Genomic DNA, 21,099 nt, shown 5'->3' with positions numbered 1-21,099 from the left:
TCATGTGAACCAAATATCCCTCAAGCCACTTCCCCAGTTTCGATCAATTACTGTAGAACAACCATGAAGTTTAAGATCCCCGTTAAAACCTCTGTGATTTGGGGGTGTTAATAATTTGTCATAAAAAAAAAAGGTTCGATGCCACAACAAAGGGGTCCATACATCATATTCACTAATGAATTCAATCACATCAGCCAACCTTGATAAACAAAGACCACCATTCTGTCTCACCATTCAAAGTCCATATTTATGAAGTCTGTTAGCACAAATCTCACCTATCATAATAATTATAGTCAATCATGTCTGTACTGGGGTCGACTTGGACTCGTCCTAGAATATCTTACGCCACAAACCAAGGCACAGCTTTCATTCGGGTAAATGGAGTCCCGTCGTTGGTTGAGAGCAATGCGAAGCCAGACAGACTGGTCCCATGTGTTTATACACAATGATATTTAATTTAAAGACCCATTTCAAGGGATGCAAATATTTATTTGGATAAACATGCAGCGATGAAACCTTTCCCTATTCTTGTTTTCTGTAGTCTGGTGTTTTGTTTGTCACTTTTCACTTTCGGTCGGCATGTGCGTTTTGCATCGTGTGCTGTGTACATGCAATACATGTAAAGCATTGCAATGTTGCTTTATAATGGTGTACATGTACGTAAGATTTGACCGCGAATCTCCACGTGAAACAAATGAGAGGTTAATGTGATTATTGGCGGTGAATGGCGTAGGCTCCGGGTAGATCTCCTGCGTAGTTTATACTAACCTCGAAGTTTGACGTCATATACAGGCTAGTAACCTATAGTTGATGCAAATGGTCATTTTATAAAAAGTAAACTTGCCTTCAACACGCGCCGAGGTTACACATAGTATTGTTGATCCATTAATTAGCATTCCTTGGCTACGCTTTGCGAAGAGTTTCATCTCATATCAAGATGGTGCCCAATGAAACTGCAGTTCCGGGTCCGAGGGAAATGGCACATTGGTTGGTCATCTTACCCAGACATTTGTTTTTATTTTAACCAAACATTATCATTCATTTCAGATTCTAAATCAGTGTAAACCCTTTTGGGGTGATTTTGACAAAATATTGTGGGAAATTTTGACCGAGTAAATTGTGAACGATTTTCTGAGCCCGGAATTCTGTAAAAAAAAAAAAAAAAAAAAAAAATTACCAGAATGTGTTATAGTTGAAACATGCTTGCCACAGTGCCCAATTGCATGGAGGTACACAATAAACAGATAATTATTCTTCGCTACTTTGTTACTACTCAGAGAAAAAAAATACTTAGGCCTAAGACTTGGTATTTTGGCGTAGAGTTATTCTAGTAAACATTATCATTGTGCATAACTTTTGTGTTTTTAAGAAATAACATAAACACAACATAAATAAATAAATAGAAATACAAATTTGTGAATGTCGAAGTGGCTAATAAAATAATGGAACTCAACTTTAAAGACTTATCATTTGAAATGATTAAATCCAAACTATGTTGTCTCTTTACCTTACTACAGACAATGCGTTATTAAAGACACTGGACACTATTGGTAATTGTCAAAGATCAGTCTTGTCACTCAGTGTATCTCAACATATGCATAAAATAACAAACCTGTGGAAATTTGAGCTCAATCGGTCATTGAAGTTGTGAGATATTAGTGAAAGAAAATACATCCTTGTCACACGAAGTTGTGTGCTTTTAGATGCTTGATTTCGAGACCTCAAATTTTAATTATGAGTTTTCGAAAATAAATTCGAGGAAAATTACTTATTTTCTCAAAAACTACTCCACTTCAGAGGGAGCCGTTTCTCACAATGTGTTTTATACCACAACCTCAGTCTCCCCCTTACTAGTTACCAAGTAAGGTTTTATGCTAATAATTGTTTTAAATAATTACTAATAGTGTCCACTGCCTTTAATTAAAGTATTTTTAACAACAAAACTAGTTCTTGTTTGCCTTTAGTTTATTTCAAAGCAGTCCTAGACCGATTCAACTTCGGAAAAGGGGGCAATGTATTCATACGAATATAATATTACTGTTGGCTTATCTAAAAATCAGCGGGTTCAACATGTAACCCTAACCCTAACCCTAACCCTAACCCTAACCCTAACCCAGCTCGTCTTGTAACAAGAACAACCCGTTCATCCTATACAACACCTGCTTCAAATATCTTCACTGACTCCCTCTTCGAAAGCTTGTCTGTTAAGTAATCATTCTCTCAATGTTTTGCCCTTAGCTACATTAATTGCCTTATTCTTTTTCTCTCTGTCACTTAGCCCTGATCTGCGACCTTCTACAATATCTAAACTCATTGAGAGCCATGTTCCAAAAGAACATTAATGGACAAGACATTTGATACAGCTGCTCTTTGTTTGTGATTTTGTTTACATCCTTATATTCGACAGTCTAGGTTATTAGATACTTTAAAATATCAGCTCAAAACGCAATATTGATTATACTCAACTTTGTGTATATCACAACTTATATATAAAATAACAAACCTGTGAAAATTGAGGCTCAATCGGTCATCGGAGTCGGGAGAAAAGAACGAAAAAAAACACCCTTGTTTCCGCACGTTTCGTCGTGTCATGTCATGTGTTTAAAATAAATCCGTTTTTCTCGATATCGAGAATTGATAGTTGTTCCAATGTTTCTCAAAAAGTAAAGCATTTCATGGAATAGTATTTAAAGGGAAGTCTTTCACCATTACATTATGTAAAGCGTGTAACATATTTGTAAACCTGTGAACTTTTAATTGTTTGTTCTGTTCAGAAAGTATTCAACGGCTTTAATAGGAACCTCACGGTGATATGCGCTATATAAAAAAAAATGGTTCATAATAATATTTTATATTATAGACCATCGAGCTAAGCTCCAAGTAAAGAGGCATTTCGAATAATTACAGCAGTGGCAACTGCAATGATTGAAAAGGTACGTTTTTGGGTAAGGATACATAAATTAAAGACACTGGAAACTATTGTCTTCTCAACATATGCATAAAATAACAAGCCTGTGTAAACTTGAGCTCAATAGTTCATCGAAGTTGCGAGGTAATAATGACAGAAAAAACAGCCTTGTCACACGAAGTTGTGTGCGTTCAAGTTCTAAATACCTCAAGTTCTAAATCTGAGGTCTCGAAATTATTAAAAAAATCGTGGAAAATTACTTCTTTCTCGAAAAATACTCCACTTAAAAGGGAGCCGTTTCTCACAATGTTTTATACTACCATCATCTCCTTATTACTATAGTTACCAAGTAAGGTTTTTGATAATAATTATTTTGAGGAATTACCAATAGTGTCCACTGCCTTTAATTGAGCTGTTACTCTTCCACACATAATATTATGCTCAGTTTGTCCCATAACTCTGTGAAAACAAATCCACAGGGAAGCACTGAGATACAGTGCCGAATACACATCGGTGCATGGGTATGAACCAAATTAATTTGCAATAAAAAGCACATTGCATTAAAAACAAATATTTGTCCTGCGTCTTTGTTTACCATAGCAAACGAGGACAGGCCTGATTGATGTTTTCATTATGCCGACCGAGAATATTAAAAAATATTAGCGAAACTAGGTCAAACTTGACCCATGCTCTCCTTTTATAATTCAATCAACTCCCATCTTGAGCTATCTGCCATTAGTCAAATAAACATGACGGTGGTGTTGTCATACTTAACATTGTAATTAAAGGTACACATTGGTCCATGAAATACGTTTGAAAACCGTTTGTTATAAAATGCATTATGGTTCGAATTGTTTTAAAAGAAGAAGATAATGATCCACACAGATATGCCTAGGAATTGCGTGGTTTTCATTTTACTTTGCTAACTAACATGGTCGGCCATTTCGCGGAGTCAAAAAGTAATTTGAATACACAAAATAGCGTGCCTTGTAAGTTCACGACGTATAAGAAAATACACAAAAAACGAGCAATTTCCAGGAATGGGTGTGTGGATTAATGTTTACTTTTAAAATATCCTTCTTACAAAATGCATTTTATAACAAACGGGTTTCAAACGCTGTCAATAGACCAACTCGACCGATCATAGCCAACGTATATCTTTAACTTGCTCTTAACTCATTCAATATAGAAGATCAATACAACATAATTGAAATGATAACAGGTTTCTCTAAGTGTCTCTTGGGTTGCCATGACAAACGTATCTGGATTGTGCTATCCGCGTGCCGTCTATGGCCTTGTTAAAACCAATGCCAACAAAAATAATAATAGGCGACATTTTACGATTGTAGAGAGGCTGTTCGATGAAACATTGCATTCTACTTCAGTATTGTTTTGATTACAAAATGATTTATTTGGTTTGCGCTAACAACATGTGGTATGATATACTTGTTGGGTTGATAATGGCCATTTGATAGCCTGTCTTGGTTGACAGGCATATTTAATAATAATAATAACAAATTCTTATGCATTTCACAATAAACCGTATCAATGCGCTTTACATTAGTCCCCTGGTCATAGGGCCAATAAACATCCCTTTAATCTTTCTCAGCTCCCATTAGGGAGTATACAGCCCCGAGCTGCCGTGGCGCTCCGAAAGCTTTTCATTCACAATATCAACCTCTACCCTCGCAGGTACCCATTTATACCCCTGGGTGAAATATATTCGTAACGTCGTTAGGACTCTATACTTGCGAAACATGAAATTCTTAGATTTTGTTTTCGGACATCCACATGCGTACAATAAACTCTCGAAAACTGATCATTATAGTTTTAAAGTTGTTTTACAAGATTGGTTGAACGTAAAACATAATTATTGATCTAACATGATATACGAAGCTGTTGTGAACAACGAAATTCATACAAAAAAAGATAACAATAGTAACGAATTAAACGGCAAAATCCTTCATTTTATTCGGTTGTAATTAATTAAGAAACTTGCCCAAATGAACAGCACGTGGGCAATGATACTTTTAACGTTTTTTTATTTTATTTGTGTTTTATTACATAAATTTAAATAATAATAATCAGCAAATATTACCAGATGCATTGAAAGCAACCACAATGCTCAGTGGCGCTTTCAAAGTAATAATAAAACTATAATCTCTTTAAAGCCATTGGTCCCTTTCGGTTCAGAAAAAATATAAAGTTCAAAGATTTACAAATAACTTACAGGATTTACAGAAGGCAATGGTGAAAGACTTCTCTTGAAATATTATTCCATGAAATGCTTTACATTTTTAGAAAACAGCAAAACAATATAAATTCTCGTTAACGAGAATTACAGATTTATTTTAAACACATGTCATGACACGGCGAGACGCGCGGAAACAAGGGTGGGTTTTTCCGTTGTTTTTTCCCGACTCCGATGACCGATTGACCCTAAATTTTCACAGGTTTGTTATTTGATATAGAAATTGTGGTACACAAAGTGTGGGCCTCGGACAATACTGTTTACCGAAAGGGTCCAATGGCTTTAAACACAAAGTAAATCTCAAAATTATTGGAAAGGTATGTCAATCATTTTAAATCAACAACAAATCACGAAGAAACCTTACAAGTATATTTAATGGCATTATTATGCAAGGTGTTTTATTCCATCTCAAGCCATAGTATTGCACATTGTATTATCAAAGGTAAAGACACTGGACACTATTCTATTGTCAAATGCCTGGTTTCTCACTTGCTGTATCTCAGCATAAGCATAAAATAAAAAATCTGTGAAAATTGAGCTCAATTGGTCGTCGAAGTTGCGAGATAAGAATGAAAGAAAAAACACCTTGTCACACGAAGTTGTGTGCTTGTAGATGCTTGATTTCCAGACCTCAAATTCTAAATCTGAGGTCTCGAAATCACATTCGCGGAAAATTATTTCTTTCTCGAAAACTACATCACCTCAGAGGGAGCCGTTTCTCACAATGTTTTATACTACCAACCTCTCCCCATTACTCGTTCCCAGGTTAGGTTTTATGCTGATAATTATTTTGAGTGATTACCATGAATATCCACGGCCTTTAAATACCGACACTAATGCACTAATTGTATTACTATCCATTGTTTTGTAAAGGCATCCCAGCCTACAAGCTTTGCTCTAATGGGCCATGTCTCCATACAGTCTACAGTCTTGTAAAATCCTATTGTTGGTAAATGTATGTTGTGTTTGTATGGAAATAAATGTTGATTGATTGATTGATTTGATTTGTTTTTAAATGGTCAGCAGCTGTTAGTTTAATCGGTTGATGCTCAAATCTTTTTCTCCTTCTTTCCGTTGATGTTTGCATTTCTCTTTGAGCTATAAACAAACAAATGATACGTGTAATTTCTTTTTGCTACGAAGTTTACCGGGAAATACGAGTGGCTTAGAAAAGCACCTGGATTTTTTGAATTGTACTTTTGTAATATTATTATCTTGCATCTTCGATGACAAATTGACCGACATTTTGAACGGTATGTTGTTTATGAATGTGTCGAGATACACAAAGTGTGACTACCGGTCTTTGACAATTTCCCCCTTTGACCCTTTATTATTGTTAGAACATTTCTTTACAGAGAATCCATATTTCATTTCACAGAAACTTATTTTTAAAATTATTTCGGGGGTTGAACTGAGAATTGACTAGAGTGGAATTCGGCCCAACGATCTCCGGATTAACGTGCCGACACTCTACTGAGCTATCTAGCCCAAGCTTGGCGATGGCCCTATTTTGTCACTCCCTTAGCTCTTTTTGTGTAAAACCCTTCAGGTGCAAAATCTGAAAGCAAAGACCCTTGATAAGTCAAGTTTGTGTCTTTTGGAATGACGTAATTGACCACGTCAATAACAAGTCTATTGAAAGAGAAGCTCCCCTGAAAGTTGCCATCGGGCTGGCCTCTCTGAGCACATCTTAAGTGCATTTTGCCGTACGTGATTAGCACTTAAAACTTATGATGAGTTTACACATTAAAAACGGTAAATGTATTTATCCTGCATAATGCAAAATACTAGTGATGGATAGCTCAACGTAAAATAATTGGATGACTGCAAAAAATTGTCAAATTCTAAATTATGTTGGCCGTTGACCGCATTAAACAAACACATACGAACAGTCAAACTAAGGACAACCAAACAAACACAAACTGATGCTTAACAATCATTGTTTGTTTGTGATGGCCAACGCTGACACAAAACAAGGCAACCCGCCATATGCGGTCACTTGTGAGGTGTTACAATTTAAGCAGGTTGCCATGTTCTGGTGCTAAGCAAAACAGTATTGTGCTATGTTAATAAAGGCTGTGGAGACTATTGGTAAACACTCAAAATAGTTATAAGCATAAAACCTTTTGATAATGAGTAATTGGAAGAGGTTGATAGTATAATACATTATGAGAAACGGGTCCCTCTGAAGTAACGTACTTCTAGAGAAAGAAGTAATTTTCCACGAATTTGATTTCGAGAATTTGATTTTCTCGAAATCAAGCAGGTTTGTTTTGTTATGCACATGTTGATAGGTACGAAGTGAGCAGACTGGTGTTTCACAATTACCAATGGTGTCCAGTGTCTTTAAATTAGCCTCTTGCTAAATAACTTGTTTGATAATTATTGCACATGGTGTATTTTTTATACAGTGTATGCCATTTGTTGGTAGGGGGCCGGGAGGGCACATCGCTTTGATGACAGTTTTTAAAACTATTGGCTTACCCTGGACGGCCCCTGCAAACAAAAAGTTATGTCTGGAGATTTAAAACAAAGAAATGGGAAGGGGTCAAGATAAGCAAATGAGAGTCGACTTACCAGCCACCGTGCACATGAAGGTCAAACTGAGTAATATTGGAAGGGCGAAACACCACTTCAACCACCCCATGATTTGATCGCAAAGTAAAACCAAACGCATCCTCATACCAGTAACGTTAAAACTGTCAGCACAGATAAAGTCCTGTCTCTTTACAAACGAACGAACAAGCGAAGTGGTTCGGACGAGAAACCAGGGAAGATTCCCAGCCTGCATCTGCATTGTGTATTACCACGTGTTGAGTTTCTGCGCATATTCAACACGCACCTGGGGGTGGAAGTGTTTTAATACAAAATGACATCAGCGAAAAACCACTGTTTATAGTGCGTTTATTACAAAAAAACAATGGAAAACAATATGGTTAAATGTGTCTGCTTTGTTCATTTATCGTTTGCTTTTTGTGATTTTTACTAATGCCATTGTGTTTTTACTTCGTTGTTTTCTAGTAGGTTTCATTCGTAATTTAAATTTTCTTAAATTTCCGGTTACCTTTTTCGTTTAATACAACATGGGGAAAAGCGCGTGCTCGTATACACCATGTATCATTATTTGTTATTATATTGACTTTTTTATTCTTTTCTGTGTAGTCACTTAATCTGTTGTCCTATCTTTACATTCATTCATTGGAACAACTTCAGGCAGGTCACACTCTGCTTGCATAAAAATAAAAAAAATCATACGATCCACGCATTTGCCGCTAGTTGCACTCGACTCGTGGACGCCGCCATGACAGCTACCGGAGGGTAACGGATGACTCAATACGGCACTAAAAATGGACTACTTTCGCTTACTGTGCGCAGGCATCGCATGACGTAATGCTACCGTATTTGGTCATTCGGAAAACTGAACACAGCGGACAGTTGAAACCGCCACACCGGTTCTAGTCTGATCAAAACACAGTGATTGCTTGATTTTACTCTCACTTATGTTTACTTACACATACAGTGGTACATTCTATTAAGGTGGGATACGAACCTACGAATTTTCCAATTCTAGAGTAGAGCGGTCTTACTAACTTGACCCACCGAGAATGCATGAGCGCCTTCGGCAGTTGGAATTACATGTTCTAAAAGTGGGTATCTGCGACGGTTTCGTGGATCTATGGTGCACATCCAAGCAGATACAATAAGTTTTAATATCAAAACTTGCCTATTAAAGCGTTATTTCAAGTGCCAATCGTTCCGCAAATTTTTCCATCGAGGATACCTATTATTTTGGTGTATGTAATACTAAGTCGTTTAACGTTATTTTGATAGAGTAGCACAAAAACAGCTCTTAAATTGATCGAAATCGGTACAAGACTCAGAAAGTTAACAGAGCACAGATATAAACCTTTATTGTGCAATGTATTATTCCTATTTTAGTCTGACTATTTGTAACTAAATATGCGTATTTAGGTAGAAAGTACCTTAAAGGCAGTGGACACTATTGGTAATCACTCAAAATAATTATTAGCATAAAACCTTACTTGGTAACGAGTAATGGGGAGAGGTTGATGGTATAAAACATTGTGAGAAACGACTCCCTCTGAAGGGACGTAGTTTTCGAGAAAGAAGTAATTTTCCACGAAATTGATTTCGAGACCTCAGATTTAGAACTTGAGGTCTCGAAATCAACCATCTTAACGCACACAACTTCGTGTGACAAGGGTGTTTTCTTCCTTCATTATTATCTCGCAACTTTGATGACTGATTGAGCTCAAATTTTCACAGGTTTGTTATTGTTTGCATTTGTCGAGATACACAAACTGTGAAGGCTAGTCTTTGACAATTACCAATAGTATCCACTGTCTTTAAAGTCAACACCAAATAATGTTTGCAGGTCAGCCTTTGCAGTTATCGGTAAGATAATCATATTGGGGTCATGTCCAAGGAAATTGTCCATGTAAAAAAGTGTCATACTGAATTAGGAACGCTTCAGAAACAAGTCCGGTATACTGCAATAGAATAACGGGGTTCAGCAGGGATTTGAATTATTGTTTTGTACTCGTGGCAGATTTTATTTGATGTGATGTGGCAGGGAGTTCTAGAGTAGCCTACATGTAATGAGTGTGATGCGGAGAGATGATCGAGTTAGCTCTTAATCACTTCTTTGTTCAGAACAAGAACACGGTAGAAAAGGGCACATGCATTTTCCTTATACCTCGTCCAGAAACACGGTCGGCCATTTATGGGAGTCAAACATTTGCAAATTCGAGGTTGTATATTATGCAAAAACATATTTAATTGCCAGACGTTTCGACTTTATCAGAGTCTTTCTCGAAGGCTAAATGACAACACAACACAACACACGTGAACAGGTAAGTGTAACACGAGCATTGAAGTCGAAATACATGAATGGAATTAAAGAAAGCATGACTGACAGTGGTTCGTTTGAGAATGGAGTGATTTGGTACAGGAATATTTAAAAAATAGACGAGCCTGCAATTTTACGATCAATATTATAGGAGCGCTATTTGAACATTCATTAAAAACTACAACTACAGAACTTAACTTATTTTGAACGGTTTTTTTTTAACACACGTTCAACGATAGTGCCAAGGGACGGGGAATTAACAATGTGGCCATAGATTGGTAAGACCCAACTCCCCGAAAATAGTTACCATAATTTTATGAAAAGTACTGCAACTTTTATTTTGAGATTCCATATGGACGTGCAACTAGGCTGTTTGTAGAATAATAATAATAATAATAATAATAATAATAATAATAATAATAATAATAATAATAATAATAATAATAATAATAATAATAATAATAATAATAATAATAATAATAATAATAATAATAATAATAATAATAATAATAATAATAATAATAATAATAATAATAATAATAATAATAATAATAATAATAATAATAATAATAATAATAATAATAATAATAATAATAATAATAATAATAATAATAATAATAATAATAATAATAATAATAATAATAATAATAATAATAATAATAATAATAATAATAATAATAATAATAATAATAATAATATATATATATATATATCATTATCATTGCTGTGATAACATGAAATAATAATAATAATAACAATGATAATGATAATGACAATGACAATGACAATGACAATGACAATGACAATGACAATGACAATGATAATGATAATGATAATGAGAATGATAATGATAATGAGAATGAGAATGATAATGATAATGATAATGATAATGTTAATGATAATGATAATGATAATGATAATGATAATGATAATGATAATGATAATGATAATGATAATGATAATGATAATGATAATGATAATGATAATGATAATGATAATGATAATGATAATGATAATGATAATGATAATGATAATGATAATGATAATGATAATGATAATGATAATGATAATGATAATGATAATGATAATGATAATGATAATGATAATAATAATAATGATGTCATAAATCATTATTATTTGTTTGCAGACAATTAGCTTCGGCGCAAATGGATGGACAAAATAGCATTTGAATATGGATAGGTTTGTGGTAACACCATGTAGTGACTATCTCTAATGGGTCGGGTGGTTCTGAAAAGAACCGTTGGTTTCAACTCGACGTTTCAAACAGTATGCCCCGATCGTCTTCTTAAGATGCTCTGATCGTCTTCTTGGGAAAGAAAGCTTCATCCAGAAGACAATCAGAGCATACTGATCGAAAAGTGGAGTTGAAACCAACGATTTTTTTCAGAACCATCCAACTCATTAGAGATAGTCATTACGTGATGTTACCGCAAACCTTTCCATATTGTATTTCCAAAATGCAGAGTTTCAAATCATAAGTATTTACAATGCTGTTTGTGACATCGCTTATAATTAATACGCGAATTGTTTTGTTGACAAGATATTTGCGACGCGTGAGGCACTTCAAGGCCGTCAAAATTGCCTGGTGTTCGTTAAGAACCATCGATACAACGGCAAAAAAAAATACACTCATAACAATAATAGGTCACTCCTAGTTTAATTACAATATTAGCCCCAATAAACATATTGGATGGCCGAGTTCGCGCTACAGACTTAGGGTGTGAACTCGGTGGCACTGCTGACCATTGCCTAAACATCTGATGTCACACTTCCAGACTCGTGAATTACACCGACGACTTACGCGCTTCCGATCACAATTTGTTCCACAACATTTCTGCACTAGCCTGTTAAAGGCAGTATAGCCACTATTGGTAATATTGTCAAAGACTAGCGTTCACAGTTGGTGTATCTCAACATATGCATACAATTGGTAATTACTCAAAATATTTATTAGCATAAAACCTTAATTGGTGACGAGTAATGGGGAGAGGTTGATGGTATAAAACATTGTGAGAAACGGCTCCCTCTGAAGTGTCGTAGTTTTCGAGAAAGAAGTAATTTTCCACGAATTTGATTTCAAGACCTCAGATTTAGACCTTGAGGTATCGCAATCAACCATCTAAAAACACACACATATTCGTGTGGCAATTGTGTTTTCTTCTTTCATTATTATCTCGCAACTTTGATGACCGATTAAGCTCAAATTTCCACAGGTTAGTTATCTTATGCATATTGTTGAGATACACCAACTGTGAAGGTTAGTCTTTGACAGTTACCATTAGTGTCCACTGCCTTTAAAACTAACAATGACACAAACATAATTTTAAACAACACCTTGAAACGTTTGAAAGTTGAACAAATACTGCTCGATATCACAAATCGTGCTTGAGGTCTCGATATGCGAATTAAGCCAACAATGTGTTGCGCAAACTGTGTAGCTAGTACTAACAGACTAGAGGTAAACATATTAGGTATACACAATAAGTCCTTAAATTGCTTATTTAAATTGCGTACAAACAACCGTGTGTCGTCGCACGATTTTGACAGAAACTTGGTTTTCGACTTTGTCTTACAACGATAGCTGTTTATTACTTTTGTTTTTGTCGGTGCAAAACAATTCTAAAGTGAAGCGGAAATTATGATTCCCCTTATTGCGAAAATGTAATATTATTACAATTCTTTAACTGAGTTAGTTTTCTTTATAGATTCAAACGATATTGAATTATTACTTTGGGGAATTCGATAACACGTCAAAATATTATTGTCATCTTCATCAAAACAAATAATTGCCACTTTACAAGATGTAGTCGCTATATTCAATATGCCCCAGTGGACAGATTTTCGCGAGAGCTCGTACGTTCTCTAGTTCATCTTGAGTTCAGTATTGAGTTGGGTCTGAAAGCAAACGCTTTCTGTGTAACCAAAACCATGTTAAACTGACTTTTTTTTACCAGGCAAACATTATTTTCAAACGGGAAAAAAATACAAGAAAAAAGGAGGAAAAACAAAATAACTTGGTCAATAACTGGGATGCTCGAAAGTAACAAGGGGCCGAACTCATAAAGCATTAGTTTCATCGCCAAACAAATTGTCAGTCTCAGTAATACCCTAGTGATTTGTTTTGTGACATCACACTTTTCTTACGATTGATTTGCTGTTGAAACAAAATAATATTGGTTAGTTGTGAAGTCGGCCGCAGGGTAATGTTTTAATTTTACTCAGAGCTGACTCCCACTGACTTTGATTCTGAGTCAAGATCCAACTGTTACCAGCCAGGTGTGGTGGTTTCAACTTTTCGCCGTGTTCAGTTTTCCGAATGACCAAATACGGTAACATTGCGTCATGCGACGCCTGCGCACAGCAAGCGAAAGTAGTCAATTGTTAGTGCCGCACTGAGCGCCGGAAAACTGGACACGGCGGAAGGCTGAAACCACCACACCTGTCATCCTGATTATTAACAAACAAACAACTATTAGCCTAAAGAAGTGTATGCTCGCGCAATCAAAACGTGTTAGCGTAGCTACCTGCTTGCTAGGCCCAATTTCATAGAAAGCAACAAAATATTTGCTGTGTAAAATCAGATTACCGGCTAAGACCCCACTTAATTGTTATGCTAAAGAAAACAACAGCTTAAAGCCATTATACACTTTTGGTAAACAGTATTGTCCAAGTCCAACACTTCGTGTATCACAACTTATATATAAAATAACAATCCTGTGGAAATTTAGGCTCATTCGGACATCGGAGTCGGGAGAAAATAACGGGAAAACCCACTCCTGTTTTCACGCGTTTCGCCGTGTCATGACATGTGTTTATAACAAATCCGTAATTCTCGCTAACGAGAACTTATATTGTTTTACCGTTTCCCCAAAAGGTAAAGCATTTAATGGACTAATATTTCAAGAGAAGTCGTTCATAATTACCTTCTGTAAACCCTATAAATTTGTTTTAAATCTGTGAACTTTTTTTCTGTACCGAAAGGGTCCAATGGCTTTAATATTATTCTCAAGCAATGTACATGGCACGAATTTTTTGCCAGTAACATGTGTAAAATAAGCAAGCTATTTTCGTGCTTAAACTAATTTTTGTTGCTTAAGCAGCTCTATGAAATTGGGCCCTAGTGGTAGGCAAGTAGTTTCAAGCAGATGTACAACTTCAGCTAATTTCTTGGAAGAAAACAAGTAATGACGTAGCAACAATTAAAAACAGCTAAGTAAATACTTAAGGTGTAAACATTGTTGATAACCGTAATAAAAACATTAAAACATTTAATCTGAAAGTTATACGGTACATACACCTGCTCGGTACATCAAATGAGAAACCATGGTCCAAGAGAAACTGACTGGAAAGTTATAAATGATTTAGGGTTCAACATTAAACCAATTACACACAAGTTTATCAAATTACTCAGTGGGTCTTGAAACAAAATCAGCAGCCGAACTCGAGTTTTACCAGAATAAATGACAATGCTAAACATTGTGCATGGTACTTCATTGCCATTTAACCACTAGTTTCAAATAGTGTGTTCTTAGATTATTTTTGTTCTGCCAAGGTCTGCGAATGTTCTGTACAATGTGCTGCAACAACCATTAGCTTCTTTATTGTCCCAGGCACTTTTAGATTACGTGCACATTTTGTTTACAATGTTGTCGGCCTTTTCTTTGAGGGACTGGTATATCTAAAGTCTTTTTGTCGGCTGATTATAGGTACAAATAATTAATCAGACCGATACAGACCCATAGTCGGTTCATTAACGACCAAGCAGACCTATAAAGACATCAGTCGGCTCATTGCAGCATTAGATGAATTAAAAAGACCCAGTCGGCTCATTGCAGAACCAAGTCGGCTTAGATCAGAAAGCACTTAAAAGATCTAGAAATACCCAGTAGTCCTGAAGCAGAAATGACTGTGGTATATTAAAGGTCAGCTCAAAGCGATGATGGTGTTTGAGCGCGAGACCAGGCTATCTGCTTGTTCTCATCCGTATACGGTGGACGTGGCGAGATGTAGAACAATGAGCTACTTCATGAGCCTTTTTCCCTCATACTGCATTTCTTTGGAACTCCTTGCCTGGTGCATGTTTCCCTTCATCCTATGATCTTCCATCTTTTAAGAGGAATGTCAATTCCTACCTTCAGCTCCACTGAGTTTCTGCATGTCTATGTTTTCTTCCTTGTAGCCCTTAACCTAGAGTGGCTTTTAGCCTTGTTTTGGACGACTTGCATACAAAAATGCATGTCATACCTTTGATGTGTGTGTCATATTACCTAATAAACTGCACTTAGGCAACGATTTCTACATTGGTAAGTTATAGTCATCCCGATGTTTGAATTTTGCGTTTTCATGAAGCGATTGGGTTGCATCACTAGTTCTGTACCAAAATAATTGAATCAAAATAGACGTTCAATGTCAAGACATGATATCTGTTCTTGAACATCCAAGAAGGAAACGACTAATAAACCTTGTGTGTTGCCGTCTCCTTAGCCTGAGCCCAATTCACTACTTAATTACCTTTTTATCCCACCTCCCCACCCTTGATGTTTCCATCTTCTTGCTTGTGGTCAAGCCAGTCCCTTCCCTTCCCACCACCCCACCCCCCCCCCCCTTTTTGTCCCCTATTCATTGTTTACCCCCTTGTATGCTTTCTAACCCCATTCATGTATTTCCACTTCACTGCTTATGTTTAACTTAGTTACCTGTTCATGTTTGTTGTGGGTTTTTTTCATTGTGTTTTTTTTTTTTTTTTTCGTTTAACCTTCGTGAAAGACTCTGCCAGGGTCGAAACGTCAGGCCGCTAACCATTTTTCGCGAATAATAATTTGTAACCACAATTATTGTGTTCTTTATTTATTCTGTTTGGTTTTCGATGAAATGTTTTCTTCCAGAATAAAGCGAAATTATTCGGGGAAATGCATACAGCCAGAATTTAAAACATTGACAAAAACTACAAATTAGGCCATTTTTTCCATTCTTTTGTGGAAGGCAGCTTTGTATGACCAAGATGCGACAAGATTTTTTTTTTTTTTTTTTTTTTCATTAATATAATATCTCGCAACGTCGAAGACCAATTGAGCTCAAATGTTACAGGTTTGTATAATGTTATGAATATGTTGAGATACACCAAGTTAGAAAACAAAAAGTGTACATTGTCGTTATGGATGAAAATGTGTGTTATACAATCCTATATCATGTATGGAAACAAACCATCTACACATTGAGTTTCATTTATGCAACCGTTACAATCAGTCATGCTCAACACCCTCCATATTTAAGCCCCGCCCATCCCAACTTTGGATCTCAAGAACAACTCTATGGTATATCTTTGCCAATTAGTATATGGGTTATTGGTGGTCTTGAAAGCTTCCACGTTAACTTCCAGCGGGTTATTTAATAAAATCCAAAACCATCGTTCGTACAAATTAAATTAAGTTTATTTTTTCGACCGCTCTGTGGACAAAGCTGGTGATTCTGGGTGACCCATTTTCAGCGGTGGACATAAAACAATCCGGAATCTATACATGATCTGGAAGAAGAGATAGGGCACTTATTGAACAAGTTAACCTTTTGTAAAAGCAAAAACGACCAAAAATGAATAAACGATATTAAAGCCATCGGACCCTTTCGGTACAGAAAATTTAAAAAAGTTCACAGATTTACAAATAACTTACATGGTTTACAGAAGGTAGTGGTGAAATACTTCTCTTGAAATATTATTCCATGAAATGCTTTACTTTTTGAGAAAACAGTAAAACAATATCAATTCTTGTTAACGAGAATTACGGATTTATTTTAAACACATTTCATGACACGGCGAAACGCGCAGATACAAGCGTGGGTGTTATCGTTATTTTCTCCCGACTCCGCTGACCGAATAAGCCCAAATTTTCCCTGGTTTGTTATTTGATATAGAAGTTGTGATACACGAAGTGTGGGCCTTTGACAATACTGTTTACCGAAAGTGTATAATGGCTTTAAAAAAGACAAGTATAAGAGAGGCCTTCAATTATCATGAGTTGTTTTCAGCAAACTATATAAAAAGGGAACAGCTTGAGACTTAGGGAGATTATATGTTGAATTAAGAATGTGATAAAAGCGTTGGGTTGGCATTGTTTTATTGTCTGCCTTACAGAATAAAAAGTGGGATGTTATACATAAAGCTACAATCTTGCTATTCTATAAAATTTACTCCTGCAAAAAAAAAGAAAAAAAAAAGAAAAAAAAATCACGTACTATCTAGTTGTTTCTTTAAAACTGAATAAGAATGTAATACTCCCAAATCATTTCTTTGTTATTTATTTATAATTTGCTTCTTGAACAAAATGTAATTGTGTCCTTCTAAAATCAACATCGTTGGTTCTTAAAAACTAGAGAATGAACATGATTTACGATTTGGTTAAAAACTATTGGCCAAAAATTAATGCACTAGGCCGACACCAATGTTCAACATATGCACCGCCCTTTTCCGATGTATCTAACCCAAAGTTGAATGTTGGAATAGATGTACTGTCTTTTAATGACCAGTGGTGTAGTACAATCTCTAAATGAGTTTTGTATTCAAATCTAAATATTTGATTGACTGCACTTTTTCAGAATGATTTGTTGTTTAACTGGATGACTGGATGAGTCTTTTAATGCATAAACGTTTTCTTTAAACTGTTTTGGCCACACAGAAAGTAACTTCATAAAAACACGTGTTATCAACTGCGACTTTCCTTTGATTAACTTATACAAGAAACAGTCATAGAGTCCCTCTCAAAGGAAGATAATGCTCAATAAAAAAAAAGTCAACAACGGCGATGGTTGTAAAAAACCAGCGCCGTTGTGTTAAGAATGGTTTATTAAATTTGAAGACGAGTTAAATAAATTTGATCAGTGCAGAACCAAAATTGTGATCGAATTTCAAGAAGGGAAATTAAGAAAAACTGTCCGGTGTTATTGCATTTACGGTATACCGAAACAGGAAAACGAGGGACTTGCATTTCAGCAAATAGAGTTTATATCTGGTTTAGAATTGAAGGCGAAAGACCTTGACGATCGAAGTCCAAAACGTATTGGATATAAAAAAAAAAAAAAAACGATAAGGGTTTCTTTTGAAAAAAAAAAAGTATTTAGAAGTTTCCGACCACTGGTAATTATTTGGATTACTAAGTCTCATGGGATGCTAAAGTGTTTGAAACATGCAGTTTACATTGGGGAGGTCTGGACGGTCAATTGTATAAGTTAGTTTGGTATTAAAGGAACACGTTGCCCTGGATCGGTTGAGTTGGCCTTTGAAAAGCGTTTGTAACCGTTTGTTATAAAATGCATGTTGTAAAAGTAGAATACAATGCTCCACACAAACATGCCTCGAAATTGACTAACACGGTCGACCAACACGGTCGGCCATTTATGGGAGTCGTTTTTGTTCTAGCGGTGCATCGTTTCACCGTTAAGTTGCGATTAACTTGGTGAATATATTAATTGAAATTAATCCTTAAACTTGGTGCACAATTATGTAACTACGGGAAAGGCGCCCCCACCCCCATAACCAGAGCCCCCACCCCTCCCATGAGATCGAGTGAGAAATTAGAAGAGATGAATGTTGTTCATATTATTTTTACGGCAAAACCAGTGCGATGTCATTCATCGCAAGACCAATATCGCAAGACCAATGTCTCCTGCACCAATTTACTCGAAAAATCTCACCATCACATCCTACCTATCACTTGCTTTAAGTCGAACAATATTTCCTCCCTAAAAACCTTACCCTATTTGTGTTTATATACATATGCTAGCTTAGAACATATGCTAAGTACCTAACTTATGTTTTAATGTTATCATAATGGACACTATACTCGTTTATGTAATAAACTTTGTAAATCGCTAAGAGGTTATTATGGCTGTATTTAAACTGAATAAAACAATTATAATGTAAATATATAATTGTCATTTGTGTTTTAACTATTTTGTTGTAAGGTCTTTTTGTCATTTTAATCATGTCTCGTTTATCTGTTTAAAGCCATTGGACCCTTTCGGTAAACAGTGTTGTCCAAGGCCCACACTTTGTGTACCACAACTTCTATATCAAGTAACAAACCTGTGAAAATTTAGGCTCAATCGGTCATCGGAGTCGGGAGAAAATAACGGGAAAACCCACCCTTGTTTTCGCGCGTTTCGCCGTGTCATGACATGTGTTTAAAATAGATCCGTAATTCTCGCTAACGAGAATTTATATTGTTTTGCTGTTTTCTCAAAAAGTAAAGCATTTCATGAAATAATATTTCAAAAGAAGTCTTTCACCATTGCCTTCTGTAAACCCTGAAAGTTATTTGTAATTCTGTGAACTTTTTTTTCTTTTTCTGAACCGAAAGGGTCCAATGGCTTTAAGTAATTTATTGTGCATTTTTTGTAATTATGTTTGTATCCATCTTGTCATTAGTGTTTGCTCTGTTCGATGTGCTGACATAAAATAAATGGCACCGATAGGTAGTGATCACATTTCAGTATACATGATACCAGCCAATTCGCACACCCCGCTCCAGCTCAGATACAAGGATTCTCACTAAACCTAAAACAAGATACATACTTCATCCTTCAAAGGTTTTTATGCAGCAGCACCAAACCTTGGAACACTCTTCCTTTTTTATTAGTTTTATTTGTTTTAAATCTTTACACATACACAATAGTTACAAGTTGTACATGGGCTAGTCAAGGTTAAAACAAAATTAAAACAAAAGTATAAAACTGTCATCAAAATATGTGTAAAACCAGACCCCTGCCAACGATAAAAACATAATCATACAATCTAAACAGGGGATTGCACTGAAACATTTTAGAATCACACAATAGAAATCATTAAAACACAAGCAAAACCAGACTATTATCAAATACGTCATGCTAATTCACATTCAGATTTCAAAATATCACTCAAAACACACCTTTTTCATACTTATTTCGCTTCTTATGCTATTTATTTTAATTTTGAGGTTGAGGGACACCGCCAATATAGGGCTAGATAGCTCAGTTGGTAGAGCGCCGGCACGTTAATCCGGAGGTCGTTGGTTCGAATCCCACTCTAGTCAATTCTTTGTTCAACCTCAAAATCATTTACAAATTTACCCAGTCAGTTTCCCTTGTGGTTTATATTGATATCTGAAACAAAAAGTCGCATCCCCTTAAGGTGATCCCCTAGCTGCCGCTTCCCAGGTTGTATCGTAATTTGGGTGTGATCCCTGGCTACACGGCAGTTAAATGAACACGTTGCCTTGGATCGGTCGAGTTGGTCTTTGAAAAGCGTTTGTAACCGTTTTTTATAAAATGCATATGGGTAGAAAGATTTTGTAAAAGTAGAATACATTGATCCACACAAACATGCCTCGAAATTGCGTGGTTTTCCTTTTACCTTGTCGACTAACACGTCGGCCATTTATGGGGGTCAAAATTTTGACTCCCATAATTGGCCGACCATGTTAGTTCGCACAGTAGAAGGAAAACCACGCAATTTCGAGGCAAACTTGTGTGGATCATTGTGTTCTACTTTTAAAACATCTTTCGAACCATAATGCATTAAAAAAAAAAACCGGTTACAAACGCTTTTGTTTTGACCAACTCGTCCGATCCAAGGCAATGTGTTCCTTTAACGGTTGTATGGCTTCTGACTGGCACCCCGAACAAAGATTGTGTGTGTGTGTGGTGTGTGGTGTGTCGTCTGCTGCTACGTGCTAGTGCTACATTATTTACGATGGGACTAGAAACTGTACTACATACTTCCTGCTAAAGCTGCTACAGGTGAAACCTTCAAGTGTAAGTGATGTCTAGATAAATAAGAAGACGACCTGTGATATTTATGTCACACTTTTCGTGTTGTATTGCTATTTCGGGTCGTGTTTTTATCCTGCAATTGCACACCGGGGTTGTTGCTCGGCGGTGTGCCGGTGTTGCGGTTTCAGTCTTCCGCCGTGTTCAGTTTTCCGGGTGACGTAGTCGGACATATCATCATGTTGTTCGAACTGTTTGAGCTTTCCGGCGTGTTCAGTTTTCAGGGTGACCTTGTCAGATACCGCCGCGAGT

The sequence above is a fragment of the Asterias amurensis genome, chromosome 10, assembly GCF_032118995.1.
Source record: "Asterias amurensis chromosome 10, ASM3211899v1".
Lineage (NCBI taxonomy): Eukaryota > Metazoa > Echinodermata > Asteroidea > Forcipulatida > Asteriidae > Asterias > Asterias amurensis.
Note: the sequence above shows the minus strand (reverse complement) of the source record.